Source organism: Symphalangus syndactylus, chromosome 22 (genome assembly GCF_028878055.3).
Source record: "Symphalangus syndactylus isolate Jambi chromosome 22, NHGRI_mSymSyn1-v2.1_pri, whole genome shotgun sequence".
NCBI classification, from domain to species: Eukaryota; Metazoa; Chordata; class Mammalia; order Primates; family Hylobatidae; genus Symphalangus; species Symphalangus syndactylus.
In genome coordinates, this window is record NC_072444.2 from 36,592,291 (window position 1) to 36,618,935 (window position 26,645).

The following is a 26,645-nucleotide window of genomic DNA, read 5'->3' on the forward strand; positions in this document are numbered from 1 at the left end:
GTCTCTTTCTGTGTCTTTGTCTCTGTCTGTCTCTGCCTCTGTCTCTCTTTCTCTCTCTCTCTCTGTATCTTTCTCTCTCTGTCTTGCTCTCTCCCTCCCTCTCTTTTTTCTAAAATAAGCTCAGGCAGATCTAATCGAATCCATCACCAAGGCCTGAATTCTTAACTTTAGAAATCCCAGATTTGATCTCCATACAGAATCCTGTACAAAACTGGTGAGTTGATTTCTGGGCTTGGATACCTCATAGATATTACGTATTAGTAAAGATCCAACCCTGAAATTACTGTTCATTACTGTTGGGAATGTAAAATGACATGGTCACTTTAGGAGATAATTTGGCAGCTTTTTATAAAGTAAAACATATGTCCAGTGTGAGGTTCAGCCATTCCACTCCTATATATTTATCAATGTGTAATGAAAACAAATTCACATAAAAGCCTGTAGGCTAGTCAAACATTTTAGCAGCTTTACTCATAATCTCCAAAACCTGGAAACAACCAAGACATCCTTCTTTTTTTTTCTTTTTTGAGACGGAGTCTCGCACTGTCACCTAGGCTGGAGTGCAAAGTCACAATCTCGGCTCACTGCAACCTCCACCTCCCAGGTTCAAGGAATTCTTCTTCCTCAGCTTCCCAAGTAGTTGGGAATACAGGCACCCACCATTATGCCTGGCTAATTTTTTGTATTTTTAATAGAGACAGGGTTTCACTATGTTGGCCAGGCTGGTCTTGAACTCCTGACCTCATGATCCACCTGCCTTGGCCTCCCAAAGTGCTGGGATTATAGGCATGAGCCACCGCACCTGGCCTAACCAACACATCTTACAACAGGTGAACAGATAGACTATTGCATCAATACCATCAACTGCTATTCAGCAATACATAGGAACAGACTATTCACTTACACAACAGTATGGATGAACTTAGATGTATTTTGCTATGTGAAAGAAGTCAGCCCCAAATGTCTACATATTGTGTGATTTCATTCATATAACATTCTACAGAAGGCAAAATTATAGGTAGAGAAAATAGATCAGTTTGCCCACAATTGGGAGAAAGGGAAGGGTTGATGACAAAGGCATCACACAGAGAATTTTAGGGTGATGCAGCTGTTCTGTGTAGTGCTGGAGGGTGGACACATGTCTCTGTGGGTTTCTTAAAACCTACCAAATGCTACACTACAAAACTTCGTTCTTATTTTTTGCAAAATAAAAAAAAAATCCACCAGGAAGTCAGAGGATTCCAGGAGGAAAAAGAAACTGATCAAAGACACTTTGGAAAATGGTATTTTGATTGGATACTCTAAAGACCAAACAAGCTGCGTAGAAACACTCCACTTTGGTTGGTAATTTTGTTTATCACAGGGGCAAATGATAATTTTGACATCTGGCTAGAACAAATAAGTAAGTTGCAGATAATGTGAGCTAGAGTTTTTACTGTTATGACATGACTTTTTCTTGTAGAGTTGAGAATGTTTTTTTTCCCAATCGTGTGTTAATTCTCCCCAGGATTCTCTCTAACCTATTCAAGTATTTTTAAAAATACTCTTATGATTTTAAGACAAAAACACGTCTGTTTTCAGCCCAGTTGGAGAAGCCTCATTACTATCACATCCTTTGTGTTCTAAATGAAAGTCTGCACATAAAACAACAAATGAGCATGGGAAGTGTTGGAAAAGTATAATAAGGAAGACAGACTCCCTGGGGAATGACACAGTGGTATGTTCCTTGGGTCTCCTGTTCTTCTCATCTGCCCTGGAGAGAGTGCTGCAGAAGCCTCCAACCAGAACCACACCCAACAAAACAAAACCTAATAAAACCCCAGCTGTCTTAGCCAAAGAACCTGGAAAATAATGGCCTAGCAAGGAATACCCACCTGAGTGTAGCCAAATATCAATGGAATCCCCCACCCCGCAAACACCGTAGTTCAGTGGAGTCAAGTGTGGAGCTGATGATCCACTTCACTTCCACAGAAGGGAAGGAATCAGCAGTGCTCTGATTCCCTTGCCTGATGGTGTCAGTGGGGCCAAGAAGGGAGATAAATCTTCTCTCTCCCATATTGCAAAAGAAGGTGGCATTCTAGTATTTCTTTTTTTTTTTTTTGAGACGGAGTCTCGCTCTGTCGCCCAGGCTGGAGTGCAGTGGCGCGATCTCGGCTCACTGCAAGCCCTGCCTCCCGGGTTCACGCCATTCTCCTGCTCAGCCTCCCGAGTAGCTGGGACTACAGGCACCCACCACCACGCCCAGCTAACGTTTTTGTATTTTTAGTAGAGACGGGGTTTCACCATGTTAGCCAGGACACCCCCCACATTCTCAGGCTACTGTGGGGCAGGGAGGCTGCTGGGATCCGTCACTCTTCCAGCCTGAGGGGAGCCTACCACCCCCCAGTCCGTGAGGCCCCTGCAGACCCAGCCCTACAGCAGCACAGAAGTCACTGTAGAACAGGGAATGCAGTGAGCCAGAGCCCAGGTGGGGTCTCCATAGCGTTTGCTGCCCTTACATATCCTGAAGGCTCTGGGTCATGATCCAGTTTGGAAACCAGACACAGTGTGGGGACAGGGAGAAAAGGGGGTCCTCCAGGTCCCTGCCAACCTCCTCTAGGGCCTGCCATTCTGGAAGCTGCACTCAGGAGGAGCTGACACTGAGCCCTTTCCTGTGCCCTAGCATGGCACACACAGAAGCCACCACCTCTGCAGGGAAAGCAGGTATATTGGGACCTTCTCCGTGGAAGTCAGGAACACATGGGGACTGTTATCACCCACGCAGGACAGGTTTGTTGTGTAGGTGTCCAGTGTTATTTGAATAGAACACCCTGTCTCCCCCAGGAGAGGTGTGGGAAGCCTGGTCTGGTTCAGGAGGCAAGACACCTCTGTGTAGACCTCAGTTCCTGCAGCTGTGGATGGGGCTGCCCAAGGTGCTTGCCACTCAGGGCCTGTGGTGGTGGGGACCAGCTGGGGACACAAGCTCCCTGGGAGGTGGGGGCCCAACTGCTGTCTCTGTCTCTGATGCCCTTGTTTTTGACAGGACATTTGTGGAACTTGGGGGGTGGCTTTGGGGCTGCAGACCAGGGCTCTCATCTCTCTGCTATGTTCCTGGTAGTAGTGACTCCTGTGGCGGCAGGAAGGCACATTCTCCTGGGCATGGAGGTCACCTTTGTGGTGATTGACCTCTGAGGGACCATGTCCCTGCTGAAGCCCCAGTTTGTCCACCAGGATTTGCCCCATAACTCTGATGATGGTCTGGGCTTCATCAGCCATGCTGTGCATAAACAACCTTGCTGGGCCAGACCCCCGGCTCTGGACAGCATCTGCCCCAGGCTTGTCTTTCTGCAGGACGTCTTCCTGCCCTGAGCCTCTTTTCCTGGGGGGTAGACCCTGTGGACGGTGACTGATCTTTCTCTGGAAGTTGCTTTCTGGTGGTGCCTGTCCCTTCTCTGGCTGAGGCTGATTGTGTTTCCTGTCTTGTTTGTCTCCTGTTTCCCTGGTATGGGCAGGGTGGTTTCTCCCACTGGCTTCGGAGGTCCTCGGTCCCTTGGACCTGTGTCCCTGCTCCCCTGGTCTGGGCCTCCTGCGGGCCTCGCCCTTGTCCAAAGAGCCCAGCGTCTTCTGACTCTTCCGTGGGGCCTTCACTTTTGGGCTCCCAGGCTCTTGCTGCCCCAGTCTGTCCCCTCCCTTCCACAGGAGGGCACATGGCCCCCGGGAAGCTGTCATGTTCCTCCTACTGAACACACTCTGGGTGGTGAACAGAGGGGCCTAAGTGGGTGGCCTGTATGTGGCTGGGAGCATGTCCATGTGGTGGCCTGGAAGGCACAGGCCTGTGGCGCCCTCCTGGAGGAGGATGCTGGAAACATGGCCTGGCAGCTGCTCCTCTGAGTCCACCTGCACTATGAGCGCAATCTCACCGACCACCTGCGCTTTCAGGCACAGCTGCCCTGGATCCTGAGCAACACAGATTGTAGACACTGAGGGGTAATTAGTGGTCCCCAGAGCCCCTGTGCTCCTCAGATCCACCTGAACACTTCCTGATCTTGCCCTCACACTGGCTCCCAAGGTGACTTTCTGATCAGGGGGTTTCTCCTCCTCGGCCTCCAGTGCCTCCAGGGCATCTTTGGTCCTTGCCCACTGGGACGTTATGCTGAGATCTTGTAGGGCTCTGCTACGACAGGGGTCTCCTGGGGACATGCTCTCGGTCTCAAGCCATGCCTCATTCCCAGCCATTTCTGAACCCACACTCCCGTCGAGTCTGGGTTTCCTGGACCCCAGGACAGTCCCGTCCTGCCAGGTTCTGCCTACAAGGTGGCACATGGGGGGCTGAGAAGATGCCCTGTCCTCCTGTCCAGTCAGAGAGGCCTCTGATTGCTCATGGGTGTCAGCTGACTGGGACCCTCTTGGGACCCTCTGGACTTCCTCCTGCTCAGGTGGTGGGGCAGGGACAGGGCCACTCATGATGGGGACTGACTTGCTTGTTGTTCTATTGTCTCCTGGACCATTCTGGGGAGGTTTTCCCAATAAAATGGCAACCTTGGCTGCAGATTCAGCCAGAGATTCCCAGGAGGCCCAGGGGAGAATGGTGGAATGTGGGAGGGGTGGAGGCTGAGCCTCACCTGACTGGACATTTATGGGCTCCAAGGACTGAAGGTCTGGACCCCACCTGTGCCTCACATGGAACTTGAAAAGATGTGCTTCCAGCATCTGCTGGGTGCAGGGATGGAGGAAGGAAAGCTCCTGGGAGGTGTTCACGTGGGTTTTCCCACCCCTCCAGGATGTCACCTTTCCTAGTTTCCTGTGGGTGTCAGACTCATGAACCAGGAGCGATGCACAGACACAGGGATCCAGCCCTCCTTGATCTCCCCCACCTTCCTGTCCAGATACACCTGCGGCTTGTTTTCCGGATGCTTCTTGTCTGGGTCACTGGGTGCAGAACTTACTGATTGATACTTCCAGGGCCTCTTGAAATCACCTTCTGCTTCCTCCTTGTCTTTCTCTAGAACCTTCACTGAAGTCCTTCCTGAGCCTTGATCCTGGTTCTGGCTCTAGTTTGGACCCTAAGCACGCCTTCCCAGAGAACCTTCCAGAGCTCCTGAGCTCTGCCTTCTGCACAACCTTCGTGCCCTTTCCTACAAATTCAGAATCCTGGGAGGGCAAGAGGACCCCCTGCATGTCTTCTGCTTGACTCTGGGTCCTCCCTGGGAATTCCCCCTCAGGCTGCAGCAGGTCTCCAGATGCCTGGAATCTGCTGGGAGGCCACGGGACTGCTCCTAGTGGATGGCGCTCCTTCCTTGCCACCAGTGCTCTGAGAGCTCAGGGCTGGTGGCAATCCTGGGAAGGATGGGGCTGACTTAGGGTTCTGGGAGGCTGGCCTCTCCTGGGGAAGGTGGGCAGTGGGCTGTCTCAGGATGGCCTGAGACTTTTTGAGGAGAGGGCAAAACCCTCTTCCACTTTGGTCACTCCTGCAAGGGCCACTCAAGATACTCCTTTCCAGTGGGGATGAGAGACTGTGCTCTCTCCTGGGATGTAGGGCAAGATACCCCACAGACCCTAATCTGGGGTGGAGAAGAGCACGGTAGGCTTGGGACAGGGGTTGAGATTTGCCCCACTGTGTCTGGATCCCAGCCAGAGGCAGGGGCTGGGACTGGAGCCAGGTTGGAGTGAAAGGTTGGGGCTGGGCCACGTGGTGGGGCTGGGGCCGTGCCTGGGAAAGCTGTGAGGATGTCTCCACCTCAGTTTCACCTGGAAGAGCAGTAGAGGCTTTATCCAATGGTACAGAGTGCTCATTCTGTGAGGAAGGGTTCCTAGAAACCCAGGCTGTGGCCACCAGGGACTCGCTATTGAAAGAGGGGAGATCCCAGAAGAGATGGCTGCATTTCTGCTCTAAGTGGTCCCACACGGCCGTGGCGTCAGAGACTTGCTGAGGATGGGGCAGCTGCTGTGGTTGGGTTGTCACGTTCCAGAAGGAATTGAGAGTCGTGATGTCCCACTCCTTCCCCAGTGATGTCATCTGTGGGTAGCCTGCCCCCCCGACTCTTTCTCCTGCCACGTCTTCATCACTGCTCTCTTGGCGATGAGAGTCTCCAGCAGCTTCTGCACGTTGGGATGGATGAACGTGCAGCCACCTGCCTCCATCTGCCTTGGTGTGGGGTCTCCCCAGAAGGAAGCCTCTGGAGGGTGGTTGGGAAGACGCTGTTGCTGGGATTTGCCATGTGAGCAGGTGGAGAGGCCCCAGGTGGTGGCAGCCTCCCTCCAGCGGGAGAGGTCCCGGATGGGACCGCTGGAGCACCCTAGGCCAGAGATCACTCTGGTTGGAGAAGGTGGCCCCTGGTTGTGTAGAGGGGAGCTCTGGGGGACAGGGTGTGTTGTGGAGCCACACTGAAATCCAGCCAGGCTGGGGTCAGGTGGAGGTGGAGAGGAGGCCACGGGAGCATGGGGCTGTGGTGAAGGAGGAAAAGCACATGTGGCCGGGGTGCAGGGCGTTTTGGGGAAGCAAGGCCTCTGGAGGCCTGGAGGCACTCAGGGTTGAGTGTGGTTCAAAAAGTTCTGAGAAGGTCATTGTGCCTGGTGACAGGTTGGAGACCAGAGGAACTGGGGGAGCCCTTGGGGACAAGCTGGCAGGAGATGGATCTTGCATGCATTTCCTATGCGGCTGGTGGGCCTTAGCAGGCGCTGGTTTGTACACATCACCCGGGGGGGCTCCACCTAAGGGCAGATGGGAGCCGCCCTCCCCAGTGAGCTTTCTCAGGTGGCTGCACAAGGCACAAGCTACAGCCAGACGCAAGTGGGGTTGGGAGGTCGGGAGGGCTGGGCACCTGGTGCCCACGGCTCCTCCACCTCCCCCACTGCTGGCTTCACAAAGCTCTGTCTATGCCTGCCCCAGGGCTTCAGTCCACTCCCGCCTCTTCCCAGGACCTCCCCCTCCCAGGTCACCACCAGGCCCTAAGGCTGCCTCAGAGACCCTGGTAGAAAGGAGCACAGGGAGAGAAGGGGAATCTCCTCATCTTTCCAGAAGGCAGGTCAGGTCCTGGGTCTCCTGCAGCTCCCTCAGGAGGATTCTGCAAGTTGGAAGTAAGGAGACAGAGTTATGGCGGGGAGGGCGGCGCCAGTGAACCTCATGGGAGGCTGAGTGGATGTCTCTTTAGGGGACACCATGGGGAACTAGACCCTGAAGCCCATGCATCTGTGTCCAAGGCCTCATGGCCCCAATGGTGACAGCAAGGTGTGCACTGCAGAACTTTGTCATTTGCAAAAAGTGTTTCCATGTACAACCCCTCATGGGTGTCACAACCATCTTGTGGGGACAGTGGATGGGGTGGTCTCTAAGAAGAGTCAGCCATGGCCGAGGAGAACAGCTGTCCACATGGACCTGGGGCCTCCCTGACCTCCCCCCAGATCCTGGCAGGCCTTGGTCCCTTCCCCACACCACCCCCTTATGGGCAATACCAGTTCCTGGGCCCACGGCTTCATTCCCACAGGGAATCTGAGGAGGCCCTGGGTTCTGATTTCCCTCCCAGGAGCTTCCCTCTGAGGCCTCTGCAAATGACTTCCTCAGGGACAGACGATGCTCAATCAGCTCTGGGGAGTCTCAGGGATTAGTAGGGCCTCACAATTCAGAGCTAGGATCTTCTTCCTGCTCCTGGGCCTCCCCTATCTCTTCCTTTGATGCTGAGAGACAAGCAAGCATGAGGGGCTGGGACCAGTTCTCAGTCTCCCCTCCCCAGACCAGCTGCACACACGCAGTGCTCATGAAGGACGCAGCTTTCTGCCTCTAGCTCAGGGAGCTGTGTGTGCATTTCTTTTACTCATGTTTTTTTTTTTTTTTTTTTTTTTTTTTTTTTTTTTTTTTTTTTTTGAGACGGAGTCTTGCTCTGTCGCCCAGGCTGGAGTGCAGTGGTGCAATCTCGGCTCACTGCAAGCTCCGCCTCCTGGGTTCATGCCATTCTCCTGCCTCAGCCTCTCCGAGTAGCTGGGACTACAGGCGCCCGCCACCACGCCCGGCTAATTTTTTTGTATTTTTAGTAGAGACGGGGTTTCACCGTGGTCTCGATCTCCTGACCTCGTGATCCACCCGCCTCGGCCTCCCAAAGTGCTGGGATTACAAGCGTGAGCCACCGTGCCCGGCCTTACTCATGTTTACCATTGATGAAATATTTTCTGTTTTCCTTTTTAGGGAAATGCAAGCAGCAGTTTTCTGTGTGACTCCACCCTGGACAGCCCCAGTCCCTGCACCTCTGCTGAAGGCACACCCAGGCTCAGGCCTACAGGCCCCTCTGAGCTGCCAGTAGGATTCTGCTTCAGAGGAGGCCAGACATGAATCCAGGCTCTAGTGGGAGGCTCTCCGGGGTTCAGCACAGCTCCCAGATCACCCCACACAGAGGAGGCTGGGCCCCCAGACACCTGCCTCGGAAAGGGGCTCATGAGCCAGGGCTGGGGCCTGTCCTCCCATAGAGACCTCACCCCTCTCCTGATCTTGTCCTCACCACTGAGTCCAGTGTTGGTTTATGCCCTGATGCCTCCTGCGCATGTCACAGATGGTCTGGGAGCTGAGGATGGAGTCCTCTGCCCACTCCCACCCGTCCCTGCTCTGCCCTTCCTAGAGGGATGATGAGATTTTTCCATCACAGGAGAGTCTCTCGTTGCTTAGGAAAAGTGGAAATGAGGGGAGAAAAAGAAGAGAGATTCTTTCTCTGTGGGGCTGGGCTGAGGGTTCCTTACCTTCCTGCTGCTCCTCTTCCTCCCATGCAGGGGTGAGGGTGGGTCACTGAGGAGGTAGGGGACCAGTAGGAAGAGGAACCCCTGGCTCCACACTCAAGTGACGATGAAATCCACAATCCAGGGAGTGGAGCCCATGTGGCATTAGGGCTTTTCAGAGGAAAGAGCATTTTTTCCATCTGAAGTGCAATGTCGCCTTCAAGCAACTGAGCCCTGGGCATTGCTTTTGGGACTAGGGACTGGAGTCCAGGCCTGCATCATAGAGCTGGGGTCTCCTCCTCACCAAGGGCTCCTGGGGGCAGGGGAGGGGCAGTGGGAAGAGGAGGCTGAAGCACAGCCCCGCCCTCAGGTCCCAGTCCCAGGTCTCTCCACCCTCCTTGGTCCCCCAGATCTTTTCTTCCCACTCCAGTTGCTCACTCTGTCAGAGACAGCCCCAGGTCCATTTTCTATTCTGTTCCCTGGAACACAGATGTTACCTGGTTTTGTGGTGATCTCTGTGCCAGTCCCTCAATCTCCTGCAATTTTAAGATCTAGACTTCTCCCTGGAGTTTCTGTTATTTCTCCAGTTTCTTGCTCTTAGGATCTCATTTGTTTGCAGTTCTAACTTTCCCCCTTAATATGTTCTTGCCCTGCATCAACTCAGACATAGAACTTACATTTTTTGTACTTATTGATCATTGTGAATTTTGATTACAATTTTTACAATTTTTTAAAAGTTTAATATTTATTTTTGTGGGCACACAGTAGGTGTATATGTTAATGGGGCACATGAGATACTTTCATACAGGCATGCAGTGTGTAATAATCACAGCATGGTAAATGGGGTGTCCATGACCTCAAGCCTTTTTCCTTTGTGTTACAAACCATCCAATTATACTATTTATTTTTTAAATGTACAATTAAATTATTATTGACTATAGGCATTCTATTGCTGTCAAATACTACAAATACCCAGTTTTATTCATTCTTTCTAATTACCTTCTTTATCCATTAACCATCCCCATCTCTCTCCCCCTGTGCCTCCCCAGCCTCTAGTAACCATCCTTCTACTCTGTACCTCCATGAGTTTGACTGTTTAATTTTTAGCTCTCACAAATAAGAGAGAACATGTGATGTTTGTTTGTCTTTCTTTGCCTGATTTCACTTAATGACCTCCAGTTCCATCCATGCTATTGCAAATGATAGGCTCTCATTGCTTTTTTTATGGCTGAAGAGCACTCCACTGTGTATATGTACCACCTTTTCTTTATCCTTTCATCTGTTGATGGACACTAACCAGGTTGCTTCTAAATCTTGGCTATTGTGAACAGTGCTAGAAGGAACATGGGAGTGCAGGTATCCCTTCAATACACTGATTTCCTTTCTTCTGGGTGTGTACCCAGCAGTGGGATTGCTGGATTGTATGGTAGCTCTAGTTTTAGTTTTTCAGGAACCTCCTAACTGTTCTCAATAGAAGTTGTACTGACTTACATTTCCACCAGCAGTGTATAAGGGTTCCCTTTACATCCTCACCAGTATTTGCCATTGTCTGTCATTTGGATGAAAGCCATTTTAACTGGGGTGAGATGAGATCTCCTTATAGTTTTGATTGCCTTTCTCTGATATCAGTGATGTTGAGCACCTTTTCATATACCTGTTTGCCATTCATATGTCTTCTTTTGAGAAATCTCTGTTCACATCTTTTGTGTATTTTTTATTTTTTTATTATTTTATTTTAACTTCTGGGGTACACGTGCAGGATGTGCAGGTTTGTTACATAGGTAAATGTGTGCCATGGTGGTTTGCTGAACCTATCAACCCATCACATAGGTATTAAGCCCGGTATGCATTAGCTGTTTTTACTGATGCTCTCTCCTGCTTCTGACAGGCCCGAGTGTGTTGTTCTCCTACCTGTTTGCATGTGTTCCCTTTGGTCAGCTCCCACTTATAAGTGAGAACGTGTGGTGTTTGGTTTTCTGTTCCTGTGTTAGTTTGCTGAGGATAATGGCTTCCAGCTTCATTCATGTCGCTGCAAAGGACATAATCTCATTCATTTTTATGGCTGCATAGTATTCCATGTGGTCTATGCACCACATTTTCTTTATCCAGTCTATCATTGATGGGCATTTGGGTTGATTCCATGTCTTTGCTACTGTGAGTAGTGCTGCAATGAATATATAAGTGCATTCATCTTTATAACAGAATAATTTATATTCCTTTGGGTATATACCCAGTAATGGGATTGCTGGGTCAAATGATATTTCCCATTCTAAATCTTTGAGGAATCACCACGATTGTCTTGCATCAAAATGCAGGGTAGAAGCACTGCACTAGCTTCTTCTGTAGTATTTCCCTCTTTTTGGGGGGAATCCAGGATCCCATATAAAATGGCACCCTTAATTTGTGGTATCTGTTTTTGCCTTCCAGCTGTGCCTGCTTATTAGGCCCTAGAAACTGCATGCTTTCCCAGCCCTATTTCTCAAAGGGCTCCAGCCCGAATCTAGTAATCCCACTAGGAAACTTCAGAACTGGCAAATGAAAAATCTTACAACTACTGGATCTTCTGTCTGTCTATGTATTTATATATGTTTTGTGTGTGATGTTTACATAAAAGCTCTAATTAATTGGTTTAAAGAAAAGTAAGCACTTAAATCAAATATTTTGTCAGTAAAATTGAAACTAATGCCCCTTAGTTCGCCTAACTTCAGTAATCTTTTGGTAATAAAGACAGATTTAAAAATGATTGATAAAATAGGCTGGGCACAGTGGCTCACGCCTGTAATCCCAGCACTTTGGGAGGCTGAGGTGGGCAGATCATGAGGTCAGGAGATCAAGACCATCCTGGCTAACACGATGAAACCCCGTCTCTACTAAAAATACAAAAAAATTAGCCGGGCGTGGTGATGAGCACCTGTAGTCCCAGCTACTCAGGAGGCTGAGGCAGGAGAATGATGTGAACCCCAAAGGCAGAGCTTGCAGTGAGCTGAGATTGCGCCACTGCACTTCAGCCTGGGTGAGAGTGAGACTTTGTCTCAAAAAAAAAATATTGTTAAAATAAAATGTCTTCAAAATTTAGACATTTGGTCTAAATTGGGTCTGATGTTAGGTTTTCTAAATGCTTTAAGATCATAAACTGCTTCTTTAGCTTTTGAAAATTGTTCAATTTACCTAGCTTGGAGTCATTACTTTCTAGATAAGTCCTGGTGACATGTGAAATTAGCCCCACAGCTGTGCAAAGAAGGTTAAAAAGAAAAGAGATTTTGTATAAGAAAGGATCTTGTATGGTAAATTTTTGTCCTAAAGTGAAATGACTGGTTGTTGAAGTGACCATTTTCCAAGTATTTAATAGGTGGTCTAAGCCATGAAAGGATTAATGAAAGGGAATTTATGCAAGAAACATACAATTTAAAGGTTATTAGGCTGCCTAAATGCTTCACAAATGCCACTGTGACTCTTGACTATATACTTACCTGCTTTACTGCTAGGTAAGTGCTGGGCATATGTGAAGTTAGCCACATCCCATAGCTATGCTGGAAAAAGTCAGACTTGATCTGCACTTCTGTCCTTTTTCTGTCCTAAGCTCCACACTTGGTACATAATTAAAATGTCCTACTAACCAGGTTTTTCATCAAAAATAGAAGTTGCACACAGTTAACAGTGTAACATGTATTGAGGCAACTGAAGAAACAGTTCCACATGCAAGGCATGTAAGAAAAGTAGAATGTACTTTTGATAAAAGATTATAAGAAGACCTGGGAATATGGATTTCTTGCCCAAGTTTAAAGGGTTATTGTTTTAAGTGAGATAGGAAAAATCTAAAGGTTTAAGCAAATTATGAAAGCTTTATAAAAAATTAATTGTACACTTTGGGAGCCTGAGGCGGGTGGATCACGAGGTCAGGAGATCGAGACCACGGTGAAACCCCATCTCTACTAAAAAAAATACAAAAAAAAATTAGCCGGGCGTGGTGGCGGGCTCCTGTAGTCCCAGCTACTCGGAGAGGCTGAGGCAGGAGAATGGCGTGAACCCAGGAGGCGGAGCTTGCAGTGAGCCGAGATTGCACCACTGCACTCCAGCCTGGGCGACAGAGCGAGACTCCGTCTCAAAAAAAAAAAAAAAAAAAATTGTAAAAGACATTCTGTGTGTAAACATATTGGCTAAAGTTAAAGGGGTATTAGTCAATGTTTCCATAAGTTGAACATTGGAATAAAAGCTTAACAGAGTTTTCTTAAAACATGGTTCTGCTCTGTAACAACAACAACTAAATTGTAAAGGGTTATAAAAGGTTTATAAGAACATTAACTTATGATCAAACTAATTAAAACTGGATAGATTTATAAAATTTTAATAAAAACTAGCTTTAGCATTAAAGGTGCAATAATGCAAACATGAAATTTGGTTTTCTCTTTTGAAAAAGATTCTTATGCAATATTGAGAGGCAATGAAAAAATTTTGTTTGCCTTTTAAGGGAGGGGAGAGAGAAGAGACCAATTCAACTGGCCTCATGCTGTCTTCACTGGGTCTTGTAGTTTGAGAAGCTGAGTCTCTTTTCTATCAAACCAAAGGTTTTTTCCTTTTTAAAACTTTGTGAGTTATCATTTTGGCTAAATAACTGACTTATGGTGACCTGGCATTCTATTTTGTGATATCCAGTGTTTTAAACCATATTTGACAAACCCGCCAAGATCAAATTTGAAGTTAAACAAAAATAGGTCCCCTACAGTCCAAAAAGATATAGTCTGCTTATTTAATGTATTAAAATCATGCAGAAAACATGGCCAAATATTAAATGATGTTTAACTTTCTTTGGTTTATATTCATATAAATACATTATTAGCATGTGTTTCAAAACTGTATAAGATTCCTATAATTTTGATATGCCTTAGCATAGTTATCAGTAATAATTATAATTGATATGTTAAATTATTGTGTGCCACAGAGCTTAAAAATTTTCTTGTTTTATAATCAGCTATGAAACTTTAATGGGTGCTCTTGAATGCAAGTTTCTGACAGCTTTGGAGATTACAACATTAGAATAAAGGAAAAAACGTTCAGGACTGTCGTGGAGAGCTGACTTGTTCATGAATATTAAGCAGAACAAGAGTTTACTGAATGGAATGAACTAATAGAAAACTGAAGCAATCTTTTCCCTTTTTTTTTTTTTTTTTGCTTAAAATGTGGCTGCTCCTTTTCGTTTTTCAGAGAGCCAAGAAAACTTTTCTTTTGATTACAGCTTTTAACAACTGAGTAAAATGTACTCCTGTGAACAAAATTTGGAGCATGTTTGTTTCTACCTGATTTCTCAAGAATCTGGAAGATATTTGCAAGTATTCTTAATTTATGGCAACATAATTATTTGCATAAGTGCAATAAGAATGTTTTCTTTTGCAACAGGACACAATTGGAGAAAATGTTTATTTTACTAAAGTTTTGACTGGGATGGCATGCTTTTGTTTAAGGAATCAAACTTGATTTACAGAGCCAATAAAAACCCCTAGGGTAAACTGGCCTCATACCTTGTCTACGCAGTCCCTGTACAGGGTTCCTAACATATGGTAAATAAAGAATGTCACTTTCCAACAGGCCCAGGAATCTTAAGTCATCTTAGGATCTCAAGAAGAGAGGATGCACCCAACTCATAGGCATTTGAGGGTACAAACCCATGGCTGGGATGGGCTTTAAAAAAAAGTCTTATCTAAGACTCTTTATACAGGGTTCCATCAAAGCCAACTTAAAAGGCCTATGTGAAAAATAATTATTCTTGCTATGCTGTATGCACATAATCATGCCAAGTATAATAAAACTACAGTTTATTTCACAAACAAAATCAGTCCTATCAGGATTTGTTTTTAATAAAAATAAGAACTGAAGACAGAAAAAATTGTTTCAAAAACTATAATACACCTGTTGTTAGTTGTTTTTGAGGATCTTTTTTTCTGCCATTTAGACTGAATCCTAAATTTTGGGAGGCCACAAGTGCTCAAACTAATGCTTTTAAATCTTTACTTTTAAAACTGGGAATTGCACTCCTTGTTCTAGAACTCATTACTTACCCTATTGTACACTGTTTGCTTAAATGTTGTACTAAAACTGTAGAGGAGAATATGAATGCCTTTGTCATGAAAGCCTTGGAACCTCAGCCTGGCCTGCATGAGTACATGCAAACAGCTCAGACAGCTGCAAAGCAGTTCCGCTCCTCTCACCTTGGGGTCAACACCTACCCCACTATGCCCACTGTCTGCAGGAAGAATCCAGAGTGATCGACAGCCTTTTCCCATCTTCATAGCCCACACCTTAAGAATAAGGTGCATGAAACCCTAAGGGAGGGATTGAAACAGGCTTTGCAAAAATTATAACTGAGAAAATTATGACAGTGAAAGAGATCAGACCTAACTGACTCCATCTTGCTTCTAACCTTTAAGCTGTCCTTGCTCATTCCTGGGCATAGGCCGAAATAACCTCAGGAAGGAATTTGCAGACCCTGCACTCGATGGATCAGCTGACACCACCTAGACTGGTAATCTGGCTCAATTAGTTCTGAGATCCTACCCAGGAACAGAAGACAGCAAGAAAACCTTACTTTGACCCCCTATGATTCCATCTCCAACTTAATCAATCAGCACTCCCCACTTCCCTAGCCCATACCAGTCAAATTGTCTTTAAAAACTTAGGCTGAGAGTGGTGGCTTACGCCTGTAATTCCAGCACTTTGGGAGGCTGAGGTGGGCGGATCATGAGGTGAGGATTTGGAGAGCAGCCTGGCCAACATAATGAAACACTGTCTCTACTAAAAATACAAAAAAATAGCCAGGCGTGGTGGTGGGCACGTGTAATCCCAGATACTTGGGAGGCTGAGGCAGGAGAATCGCTTGAACCCTGGAGGCAGAAGTTGCAGTGAGCTGAGGTCACACCATTGCACTCCAGCCCAGGAGACAGCGCGAGGCTCCATCTTAAAGCAAAACAAAACAAATGCTCAAGAAGTCTGATTTGAATAATAATGAAACTCTGGTCTTCCGCAAAAATAAAGTAAAAATACAGGTAAGTTAATTCTAATAAAGTCTATTGTTACAAAGTCTTTTTGAGTTTCTATAACAGCAGAACAATATTACAAGACAGAACCTTCAAAAACCACTTCATTGCAACTCTGAGTCCCTAAGGAAAAGAGAAACAAATGTGGGAAAATCAAACACTTTTTTAATGGCACAGAGGTCATTGTTTTCTTCTATTATTACAACAGCAAAATCTAGATATCTGTGTATATATACATGTATATGTGTTTTTTACATTTTAGATAGCACGCCATTCTCCATTTTATGAAAATTTAATATAGAATACATATACCTGAAATATGAATTGAAAAACATTAAGCATTAATAAAGAAAATAATGAATAACTCCTACTGGAATAACTTACAATTATTGTTTTTATATTTATCAAAAGCTCTAGAACTTTAACATGGACATGTATAAAAGTGACCAGTTAGAATTCCATTTTGAGTTCTCATTTTGTTGTGTTTTATTTTGTTTTGTTTTGGTTTTGTTTTGGTTTGTTTTGAGACGGAGTCTTGCTCTGACGCCCAGGCTGGAGTGCAGTGGCGCAATCTCTGCTCACTGCAACCTTCGCCTCCCCAGTTCAAGCGATTCTCTTGCCTCAGCCTCCTGAGTAGCTGGGATTACAGGCGCCCGCCACCGCGCCCGGCTAATTTATGTATTTTTTTTAGTTTGGTATTATCTTTTAGGTTTCACCATGTTGGCCAGGCTGGTGATTTCCCATTTTGGAAAGTAAAGGTTTCAGCCCAACAGAGACCTACTTTGTGCTGTGTCACATCGCCCTCTGGTGGCTAAATAGCTTTCTTACACAGTAACCCCAAATAATAACTACTACATTAAAGATCTTTTTTAAAAATCGTGATAACCATTAAAACGATTAGAAATATATAACTCATAAGCAAAGTCACAATACTATCATATTTACATGTTTATCACACGTCAAATACATTTAAATATTTTGTGATGTGTGAATCTTCACATTCCTGAACCATCTATAAAGTTCCATTTCCCAAGGTTAAATTGAGACAGGGTTTTTAAAGACTTTTAACTAGCTGACAGAGAAAAGTGTGCAATTTCCATTAACCTCCCCAGTGACAAGCTTTCTCAAGACCCAGGGAGGTTGTACGTGTGTTTGTGATTTTTTCTGGTTTTTTTTTTTTTTTTTTGAGACAGAGTCTCGCTCTGTTGCCCAGGCTGGAGTGCAGTGGCGCGATCTCGGCTCACTGCAAGCTCTGCCTCCTGGGTTCATGCCATTCTCCTGCCTCTCGAGTAGCTGGGACTACAGGCGCCCGCCACCACGCCCGGCTAATTTTTAAAATATTTTTTAGTAGAGACGGGGTCTTACCGAGCCAGGATTGTCTCGATCTCTTGACCTCGTGATCCACCCGCCTCGGCCTCCCAAAGTACTGGGATTACAGGCATCAGCCACCACGCCTGCCCGTGTGTTTGTGTTTTAATATGGTTTTTCTGTGTATAAAAGCTATACATGTTCATCTTAGAAAATTTAGCAATGACAGAATTTGATTTCGCTTATTCTAAATCCCTTGGGAGTATTTCCGGTATTGATGGCAGTGAGGAAGGAATAATTTCAGGACACTGGCTTTCCTCTTCCACAAGACCCCAGCTGGGCAGAGGGAACTGGAGGGCCTCAGGCCTGTGGCCCCACAGCACCCTCCTCAGGGGCCTGTACCTGGCTCTGGATAGTAATTCCTACTGCAGAACGGAAGAGGCTGCTCCCACATCAGCCACTGAGTCCAGCCTTCCCCCAGAGTTCTTGGTTTCTGTGTCTGACCCATTTCCAGATGATGTAGATGCTGCTGATGGAAGGACCTCACTTTGAGAAGCACTGCCCCAGATAATGACTACATTACCCATGCCCACATTTCTCGAGATTAAGCCTCCGTTTCCCTAGGACCACCTCATAGAAAAGAATTCAAAAGCTTCTGAATAAGGTATTATATGCCTAGAAATACCTCAACATAACATAGGTTCTGGGAAACAAAGGCATTGTCAGCCTTGGGCATGAGGAAGGGCAGAGTGCAGGCAGGGTGCAGGCAGGGCTGCTGGCTTCAGCCCCGGGTCTTCTTTGAAGATGGAAAAGGAAAACAATAGAAGACACCAGTTTAAACAAATACTTCAGTAATTTTCATGTTTGAAATTAGAAGAGCTTCTGCTGCACTTTGGGAATTGCTACTTTCTTATGACTCTAGATATGAATAAGCAAATAGCATGCTACTGGAATCAACTTTGACAAAGACAAAATTGTACTGGTGATTTTTCAAGGGCAGCTTATGGAAGACGTCCGATTACAAACTTGGTGAATGGCGAAGAATATACATCCGTCACAGATTTTTTTAAATTATCTGGGTTTTTAGTAAAAATCATGTTGTCTTTAACAGCCACAGACACCAAAGAAGTTCTACCACATCATTTTTTCATATAATTATGGCTCATTTAAAAGAATTTCTACTATTTCAAAGTGTTTTTATTTATAACTCAAAAGAAGATCGGTCTATTTTTCTGCCTACTCGGTTGTAGAATACCACCCTCAACTAATGGCTCATTGACTCAAGGTTACCTTAAAGGAAACCAGAGCCAGGGTCGGGAAGGCATCAAGCCCTGTGCATACTCAGTGCTATTCATGTGTTCACAGAATGATTATGGGACATATATTGCACGTGGGCATTTGTTCTATATTTGCATCATGTGGAGGTTTACATAGCAAATACTAACTATTCCAGGCCAGGCCTGATGGCTCACGCCTGTAATCCCAGCACATTGGGAGGCAGAGGCAGGTGGATCACATGAGGTCAGGAGTTTGAAACCAGCCTGGCCAGCATGGTGAAACCCCAACTCTACTAAAAATACAAAATTAGCCGGGTGTGACACCACACGCTTGTAATCCCAGCTGCCTCACAGAACATTTTTCTCCAAGCATCTCAAGCCCAGTATGAAGTGGCCGTGCCCTGGCTCAGAATGTTCCCTCAGTGACAGCAATTGCTTCTCACACCACCTCTTACAATAGGAATAGGCCTTAGAAAACCCAGCACAATCTATTGGGATACTTTAGCACAGCAAGCAAGGAATCACTAAAGCCACCAGGGAGCCCTTTCCCTGGAGCTCCATATGCACTGATACCTCCAGACACATGGCAAGTGCAGGAACTGATGAGGACTTTGGGGCAGCCTCTTTTTTAGGATTCTGTGGTTGAAGATTATATCAGATTAGAACTTTTATGCACAGACCCTGTTTCTCAAAGCCCCTGCCCCCACACTCACAGTGGAATATTTGCACAGTAACAAACTTCAAATTTGCCCTCCTCCCTAGTGTCTTGCCAATGAAAAGTGCTTCCAACTCTGACCCTGGTCCTGCTTATGTTTGTTGTTGTTGTTTTGTTGTTTTGTTTTTTCCAAGCAGAGCTAAAGCAAGTTCAGTACTATTGGAGACTTGGAAAGTGCCTTCACATTGTCTTTGCCAATTCTCACCGGAGAACCCTGCAGATGCCCCATGACAGGAAAATCTAAGGCCATTGAGGGAGGGGCTGTGATCTTGATCCTGAAGCTGTTGGTTTCAGATGCTTTAAATCACTTCACTATACTTGACTTGTTCTCTCCCAGTGCCTTTGGTTTCTCTAAGTTCTAGTCCTTAGACAGAGCATGTGCCTTGCAAAACTTTTCTCTTTAATCCATCTTAATTCTAGTGGTGAGCAGGTGATGTGGTGGGCAGGGGAGCAGTATATGTTCAATGATTTCTTGCTGTGCTTTCTCTAGGCTGTGCCCTTTACAAGGAGTCTCCAGTCATATAGCTGATTTTCCTCCGTGCTCTACTCCACCTCCTGGCTGCAGCATACACAGATTACTGTCTTGAATCTGATCCCAGTTGTTTATTAATTATACCCCTTTTCATGACACAGGAAGGCTAAGATGAAGCTGTCTGGGATGGAAAAGAACCCCTTCCTCTCACATAGAATAAAGATCTTGAAAAGCATTTTTTCTTTGTAGGGTCTGTCTGGAGAAAGTTCTGGGCATATTTATCAGAAAATAGTTCTCCTGATGACAGAGCCATGAGGGAATCTGTTTGAATTCTCATCTTGAGAACCCAGAAGCTTTTGGAGGGAAATTCCATAAAAGTTTGAGGTGTGTGGCCCCAAGTTCTTACCCTACCCTTTCCCCGCTTGTCCTCCAGGCATTTATGGATTTACCATGTAACTGTTCGCACCAGCTTGTGCTTTCAATGGAAGAATCACCCAATCTATCAATTTAGAAAGGAGATTTTATTTCTGAAAAAGGGTTGGAGCTGCCGGACGGCCATCTTAACAGGTTGGAAAGCAAAGCCTCCCACAGAGAGTGTGACACGCACTTCAAGAGAGGGAAAGACAAGAAATGAATTCATGCAAATGGATTGGCCAAGTGTACACCCTCAGCAGGCTATAGAAGGACCTATTGATAATTACATGACAGGCAGACTTTCATGTGTAATAAGCAAACACAAATGTTACATGCATTTCATATTTCCTTTTGGGTGAGGACATGAGAACCAGATGAATTACAATCTGGCTCTGCACACGAAAAGGCTTTGTGCGGGGGCAGAAAGACACACAGTGCACAGCCTCCGGAAACTGGCCAGGACAAGTCCATGGTCAGTCTCAGCTCCTTTTCCTCAACTTCAATTCTACCTGGTTTCACTTCAGCACTGTGCCTGGAAACTCCCTTAAGGAAGTATCTGAGTGTGCATTCATCAGAGGACTCCTTCTGTTTATTTCCCCTCTCTCAGCAATTACTGTCCTGTTACCTGTTGTCACACATCATAAAATCGAATTTAAAAAATTTCACTGTGTTTTACAAGTATTTCTGGTGGAAAGATACATCTGGTCTCTGTTGTTAAACCTAGTTTGAAAGTGATCATCTCGCACAAAAAATATTAGAATTAATTTTATGATGTTCACCAAGATTTATCTTGGAATGTATACAAATATTCAACCTTAAATTTCAAGGTATCATAAAATTTTGTTTTATATATATATACACTTTCTATATAGTGTTTATTGTGTTATATATGTATTAATTCTACCAATAGAATTGTATAGTGTTATTTTGTTTTATATATATATATGGTCTAAACAATATCATGAATGGTCTCCTGAGGGTTGGATGCTGTTAAGCAAAAGAAGACTGCCCTAGAAGGTGGTCAGAGGCTCCCTGACTCGTTCCTTTCTGCATCTGCTCCTCACTGGGGATCTGCCTTGGGTGGGTTCTGAGCATCTCCTGCCAGTCCTCTGCTGCCCATGCAGCCCAGACAAAGGAGGGCTGGGGGATCTGATCCTGAGGCTCCAGGCCAGAAGCTCTGCCTGTCCTGGGGGCTGCACCTTGGATTTTACTCTGTGCGACCTCGCCTGTGCTCTGAGCTTCCTCAGAACAAGGTGACAGCGTCAGCTTCACAAACATTACTGCAGGCAATTTTCAGCAAATCTAACTGTAGTTTGATGATATAATTCAGGAATCACGTTCCTCCGGGTGTAAGTGACTGACATATCCACACACACACACACACACACGCACACACACACACACACACGCAAATTGCATAGACATTCATGTATATTTCCCCAAAACTGGACACATTTTGTATTATTCCTGATAAGTTCAGAAAATTTTGAGGTTTTAATCATAAACTAAAAGATAACATTTTCTATAACCAAACTTGCAAATGAATAAGATAAGAATATAGGGTCAGAAAAATCAAGATTGAGTTATTACCTGCAGTCTAATGGTGGAAAGTTACATAATGGAGCTGTCTTGAGATAGGCTCCCAGGTGCTCTAATTCTTAACCACTCGATTACAGCTGGCCAGCAATCTCTGACAGTGGGGAAGCTAGAGGTTCCCCCACATCGGGTAGCTCTCTGACTCCATAAAACCTCGCTGGGCTTCTCTGCAGGCTCTGAGGTGTGCAGAGTCCTACCCCAGATTCTGCAATCAGACAAATCTCTGCTCTTTCCCTGGGGACGCAAAGATAGTGTGGAAAAGTGCGAGACGTGCTCTACTCAAGGTCTCTGCACATGGAGAAAAACCAGTGAATGTGGAAAATGCGCGTTCTTGATCTTTTGAACAATCACTATGAAAAACCCAACTCTGTGCCAGGACTTCAAGCAGAATTATTAAATAATGCAGTTGAAACAAAGGTGCACACTTGTTCATATATTTTCCAATAAAACACAGTAAAAGTGGGTGTACTCTATAAAAATCCACAAACAGCCTGGGCGCGGTGGCTCACACCTGTAATCCCAGAACTTTGGGAGGCCGAGGCAGGTGGATCACAAGGTCAGGAGATCGAGACCATCCTGGCTAACATGGTGAAATCCCGACTCTACTAAAAATACAAAAAAATTAGCCCACCATGGTGGCGGGCGCCTGTAGTCCCAGCTACTTGGGAGGCTGAACCAGGAGAATGGCGTGAACTCGGGAGGCAGAGGTTGAATTGAGATGAGATCGCGCCACTGCACTCCAGCCTGGGCGACAGAGCAAGACTCCATCTCAAAAATAAAAAAAATAAGAAATAAAAAATCCACAAACAGTGTGTTAACCCTGAGAATGCACCTGCCTCCTTCCTACTACAGGCAGCAAAATGCAGGTGGTCAGGTTCCCAGCTGCTGCTTTCTGACGTCTGTGGCATGGCGTGTGCTGAGGCCCATGTCCTGTGGTCTACTCTAAGGAAAGGACTGACTCCACAGTGATTCCTAAGCACAGCCATTTCTGGGAGTCGTGGTGATCCCCTGACAGGCAGCACTGACTTGCACAAGACTCAATTATCTTTGGCAGCTTCCTTGCACAGCACAGAAATATAGGATCCTTCCACCCAATCCACCTTCCCCCTCTCCTTCATTCAGAAACAGGCTTCCATCATATGCCTTCAGCTTCCCAGCCTCATTCCACTCCCTGTGCATTTTCTCTCAAAGGAATGGATGTACTTCTGACAAAAATGCAGGGACCCATCATCCTATCTTGGAGTTTTCTGCTTAGAAAACCAATATAACACAAATGTTACCAGAAAGAGGTTCCAATTCGGGGCAAATCCATGGAGTAAAAGGAAAGCAAGTTGATTAGAAAAGTAGAAGATTAAGAATGTCTACGCCATAGGCAGAGCAGCAGTATGGGCTGCTGGTTGTCCAATTTTATGGTTATTTCTTGATTATATGTTAAACAAGGGATGGATTATTCATGAGTTTCCCAGGCACTTCCTGGAGCTGATGGTTCCTCCCCTCTTTAGACCGTATAGGGAAACTTCCTGATGTTGCCATGGCATTTGCAACTGTCATGGCGCTGGGTGGAGTGTCTTTTACCATGTTAATGCATTATAATTAGCATATAATGAGCAGTGAGGATGAACTGAGGTCACTTTTGTCACCATCTTGGTGAGCTTTATCAGCAAGGTCTTTATGACCTGGGTCTTGTGCAGACCTCCTATGTCATCCTGTGACTAAGAACGCCTTCACTTACTGGGAATGTAGCCCAGCAGGTCTGTCTTATTTTTCCTAGCCCCTATGCAAGATGTAGTTGTTCTGGTTCCAAAGCCTCTGACACAAATAAAGTAGCAAAAATACTTATAATATGAGCATGATTATATCGCCAAATATAAAATACAATAAAATAATGGCAACATTCAATTTTACGTGTTATCTTGACTAGACAACCGTCTCATATACTTATTCACACATTGGTGTTGCTCCAATGATATAATACAGGTATTAGGAGAGCCCGTCATTATGTTTTCCCATTATTTTTTCCTAAGTAATGAAGAATGTTCTAGATAATTGAGGTGGGGCTGATTCAACCAGAGCATAACAGAAGGCAGTGGGGCTCCATGATAGATGGCAGATGCAGGTCTTCCCAGGAATCCCAGCCTGTCTTTCCCGGTGGCCAGCAGTATTGACCATAGGCTGCCTAGCCAGACCCTACAATTACTGTAACCCAGCGCTCACAGCACAATGGAGTGTCCATCCTGAGCTCTCCTCAAAGTCACGGGTGAGAGTGCAAACTCTGACAGTGTGAGAAGCCCAAGACCAGCTCTACATCAATATCCCACTGGAGAAAAACTAGTATTATTCCCTTCATGACTAACGTCCGCTTCATTTCCCAAAGGCTTCCATGCACAGAAGACAGCAGGAGTCCAGGCAACGGGGAGTGAGAAAGTCCCCTCAGCTACCCAGGTCCTGCAGACCTGAGTCCTGGGATTTTGACTACAGAAAACACATCCTCTGTTTTCAGGGAAGAGAGAAGAAGAAAGGGAACTGTGAGAATCAAGCCTACAGAGAAAGAAAATGGATTAGCAGAAAGAGGGTCAACTGAATCAGTCTGAGTCAGATGTGCACAGTTGGACAAGATGAGGGGGACAGCGGTGAAAACCATAAGGTTTTAATGACCCCGACCCTGGGTGAGCCTCTCTCTTAGTTCCTATCAGAACTCAAAGCCTGTTCTAATCAGAGATTCCCATGGAGGTTTCTGCCCTGAGAAAACACTCCCCAGGTTCCCCTGAGATTTATCAGGACTTTCATCCAGCTGGCCACAGAAGGATTATCTGCCCCCAAAGTGGCACTGTGGCTTCTGTGGAGGTGAAGATGTGCCCTCCTGTTACAAAAACAAAGAAACAAAAAGGACAAAAAAGGTCTGCATTTAGAGATATCAAATGTTAGTACAGAATTGTAAACCTGGGAAGTTCCCTGGGGAAATCTGACAATGAGGCAGCCCCAGATCATGACAGGAAGCCAGTCCTTGGCAGCATCTGCACCTGCCCTAGAGACAGCCCCGTGCACAGTGTCCCGCGCGCCCCCTGGTGGTCTCGGGGACCCCTGCAGGAAGGTTTGTGTCTAGACTCACACTGACTTCCCCTCACTGTGCCTCTCACACAGTAATACACAGCCGTGTCCTCGGCTCCCAGGCTGTCCATTTGCAGATACAGTGAGTTCTTGGCGTTGTCTCTGGAGATGGTGAATCGGCCCTTCAGAGTCTGCGTAGTGTATGGTACTACCACTGCTAATAACTGAAACCCACTCCAGCCCCTTCCCTGGAGCCTGGTGGACCCAATCCATGGTAGAGCTACTAAAGGTGAATCCAGATGCCTCACAGGAGAGTTTCAGGGACTCCCCAGGCTGTACCAAGCCTCCCCCAGACTCGATCAGTTGCACCTCAACCTGGACACCTGCAAAGAAAGAGACATCGTGATCACAAACTGCCCCACAAATCTGTTTCTCTCACTCATATCCACAACCACTGTCTCTCTAGTTTTCCATGAATCACTTTCTAAAACAGCAAAAAGGAAAACCCAGCTCAGCCCCAACTCCATGGTGAGTCCTCTGTGTTCAGTGCTGATCACCAAGTGGAAATGCCTTGGAGTCCCAGGGCTAAGGCTCCTCTCTCAGAGCTGCAGGGTCAGGGTTGGGTTGGTTTTCATCAGTAGAGGGAGGGCCCTAATTTCATATCTCCAACTATATAGCAAGTGCTAGGGTGGGACACTTGAGAAGTAGGCTGTACCCAGATAAGAAGATGTTACCCTGCAGAAGTTTGCTGATAATGATGGTATTTGGAAAATATGCTGTCTTATTATGAAATTGTGCTGTGATAAACATTTTGCCTTTATCATCATATTTCATTTTAAAATATGTGTGTAAATTATGTTCTGTAGGAGTCAATATATTTTCAATTTTCAGATGTGGAAGTAAACCCACACTTCTGTGTGTTTCTAAGAGCTCATGTCTAAGACGAGTGAACCCTGGTATCTGGCCCTGTGCTCCTCATCACCGGCTCTGACTGCTCCCTAAACCAACTCCAGGACAAAGCTGGATGTGTCTAGTGTTTTTTTCAGAACCCACTTTCCGTAATAAGAGCATGTGTGGTTTTGCTTCACTTGAGCACTCGCTTGAAAATATGGAGAGAACTAGGGGTTCAGGTACATTAATTTTCAGTTACTTCTGACATTTAACACATTTTTTTCTATGTTTCTATTACTCCTTACTTGTCTAAGTTTCCATTTGTTTGCTTGTAATACATTTTATGAGGCTTATTTGAGAGATAATAAATTTCACATATTTAAAATGTACAATTAATAAACATGATACAACTGTCATCATTATCAAGTAAGTGTACATGTGGATTCTTCTCAACATTTCCTCTTGTTCTGCTATATTCCTCTTCCTTTCCCCTTCCCTTCTTCTACCATTTTCTCCAGCAACTACTGATCTTCATTATTTTACTTTAGATGCTTTTTATTTATCAGAATTTATAAAAATAAAATAATAGTGTATATTCTTATTTGTTTAGCTTATTTTACTCAACATAAATAGATATTTTAGCTTTTTGTTCTGTGTATCAGGCATTTATTTATTATAAATGATGGGTAGTATTCCAGTGAACACATTTATCATAATTTGTTTTCCTGTTAAGCACCTTAACAACATTTGCATTCTTTTATTACTCTTGGTCTCACTAAAAAAATGTGCTACTCTGCTTGGAAATGTACATAGATGAGGAATATATTTTACTTATTTTTTTTACAATGACAACATAAAAAATAACAGAGAAGATGAAATTTTGCAAATTTTTAAAAATACTTTAAATCCTTGAAATTTTAAGATAAACATCAAATCTGAAATTTAGGGAGAGGCAAGTTTTTGTAGTGAGTAAAAAGCCAGGGTATGAGCTGAAATGAGGCAGGGTCTGGCATATAAAATGTAGGCTATTACAAGATAAAAACACAAATGTATATTGGATTGCTTGAAGCTGAGTGTGGTAAATGTGTTGTGGTGTGAATTTCTCAGGGATCACATACTGAAGAGCTTTTCTATCCTCTTGAATCCCTTTTCCCAAAAATGGGGACAGTCACAAAAATCTTTCTGTCCCAATGTGTCTGTCTGGGAGAGAAAAAGAG

The 26,645-nt window shown here is 45.4% G+C and overlaps 2 pseudogenes; both read right to left on the reverse strand.

Annotated features, from left to right (window-relative positions):
- Positions 1–2,849: 2,849 nt before the first annotated feature.
- LOC129472645 (spermatogenesis-associated protein 31E1-like) lies at positions 2,850–8,879 on the reverse strand (annotated as a pseudogene).
- A 9,914-nt stretch (positions 8,880–18,793) lies between these two features.
- Positions 18,794–25,128, reverse strand: LOC129472136 (immunoglobulin heavy variable 3-48-like; annotated as a pseudogene).
- Positions 25,129–26,645: the final 1,517 nt, after the last annotated feature.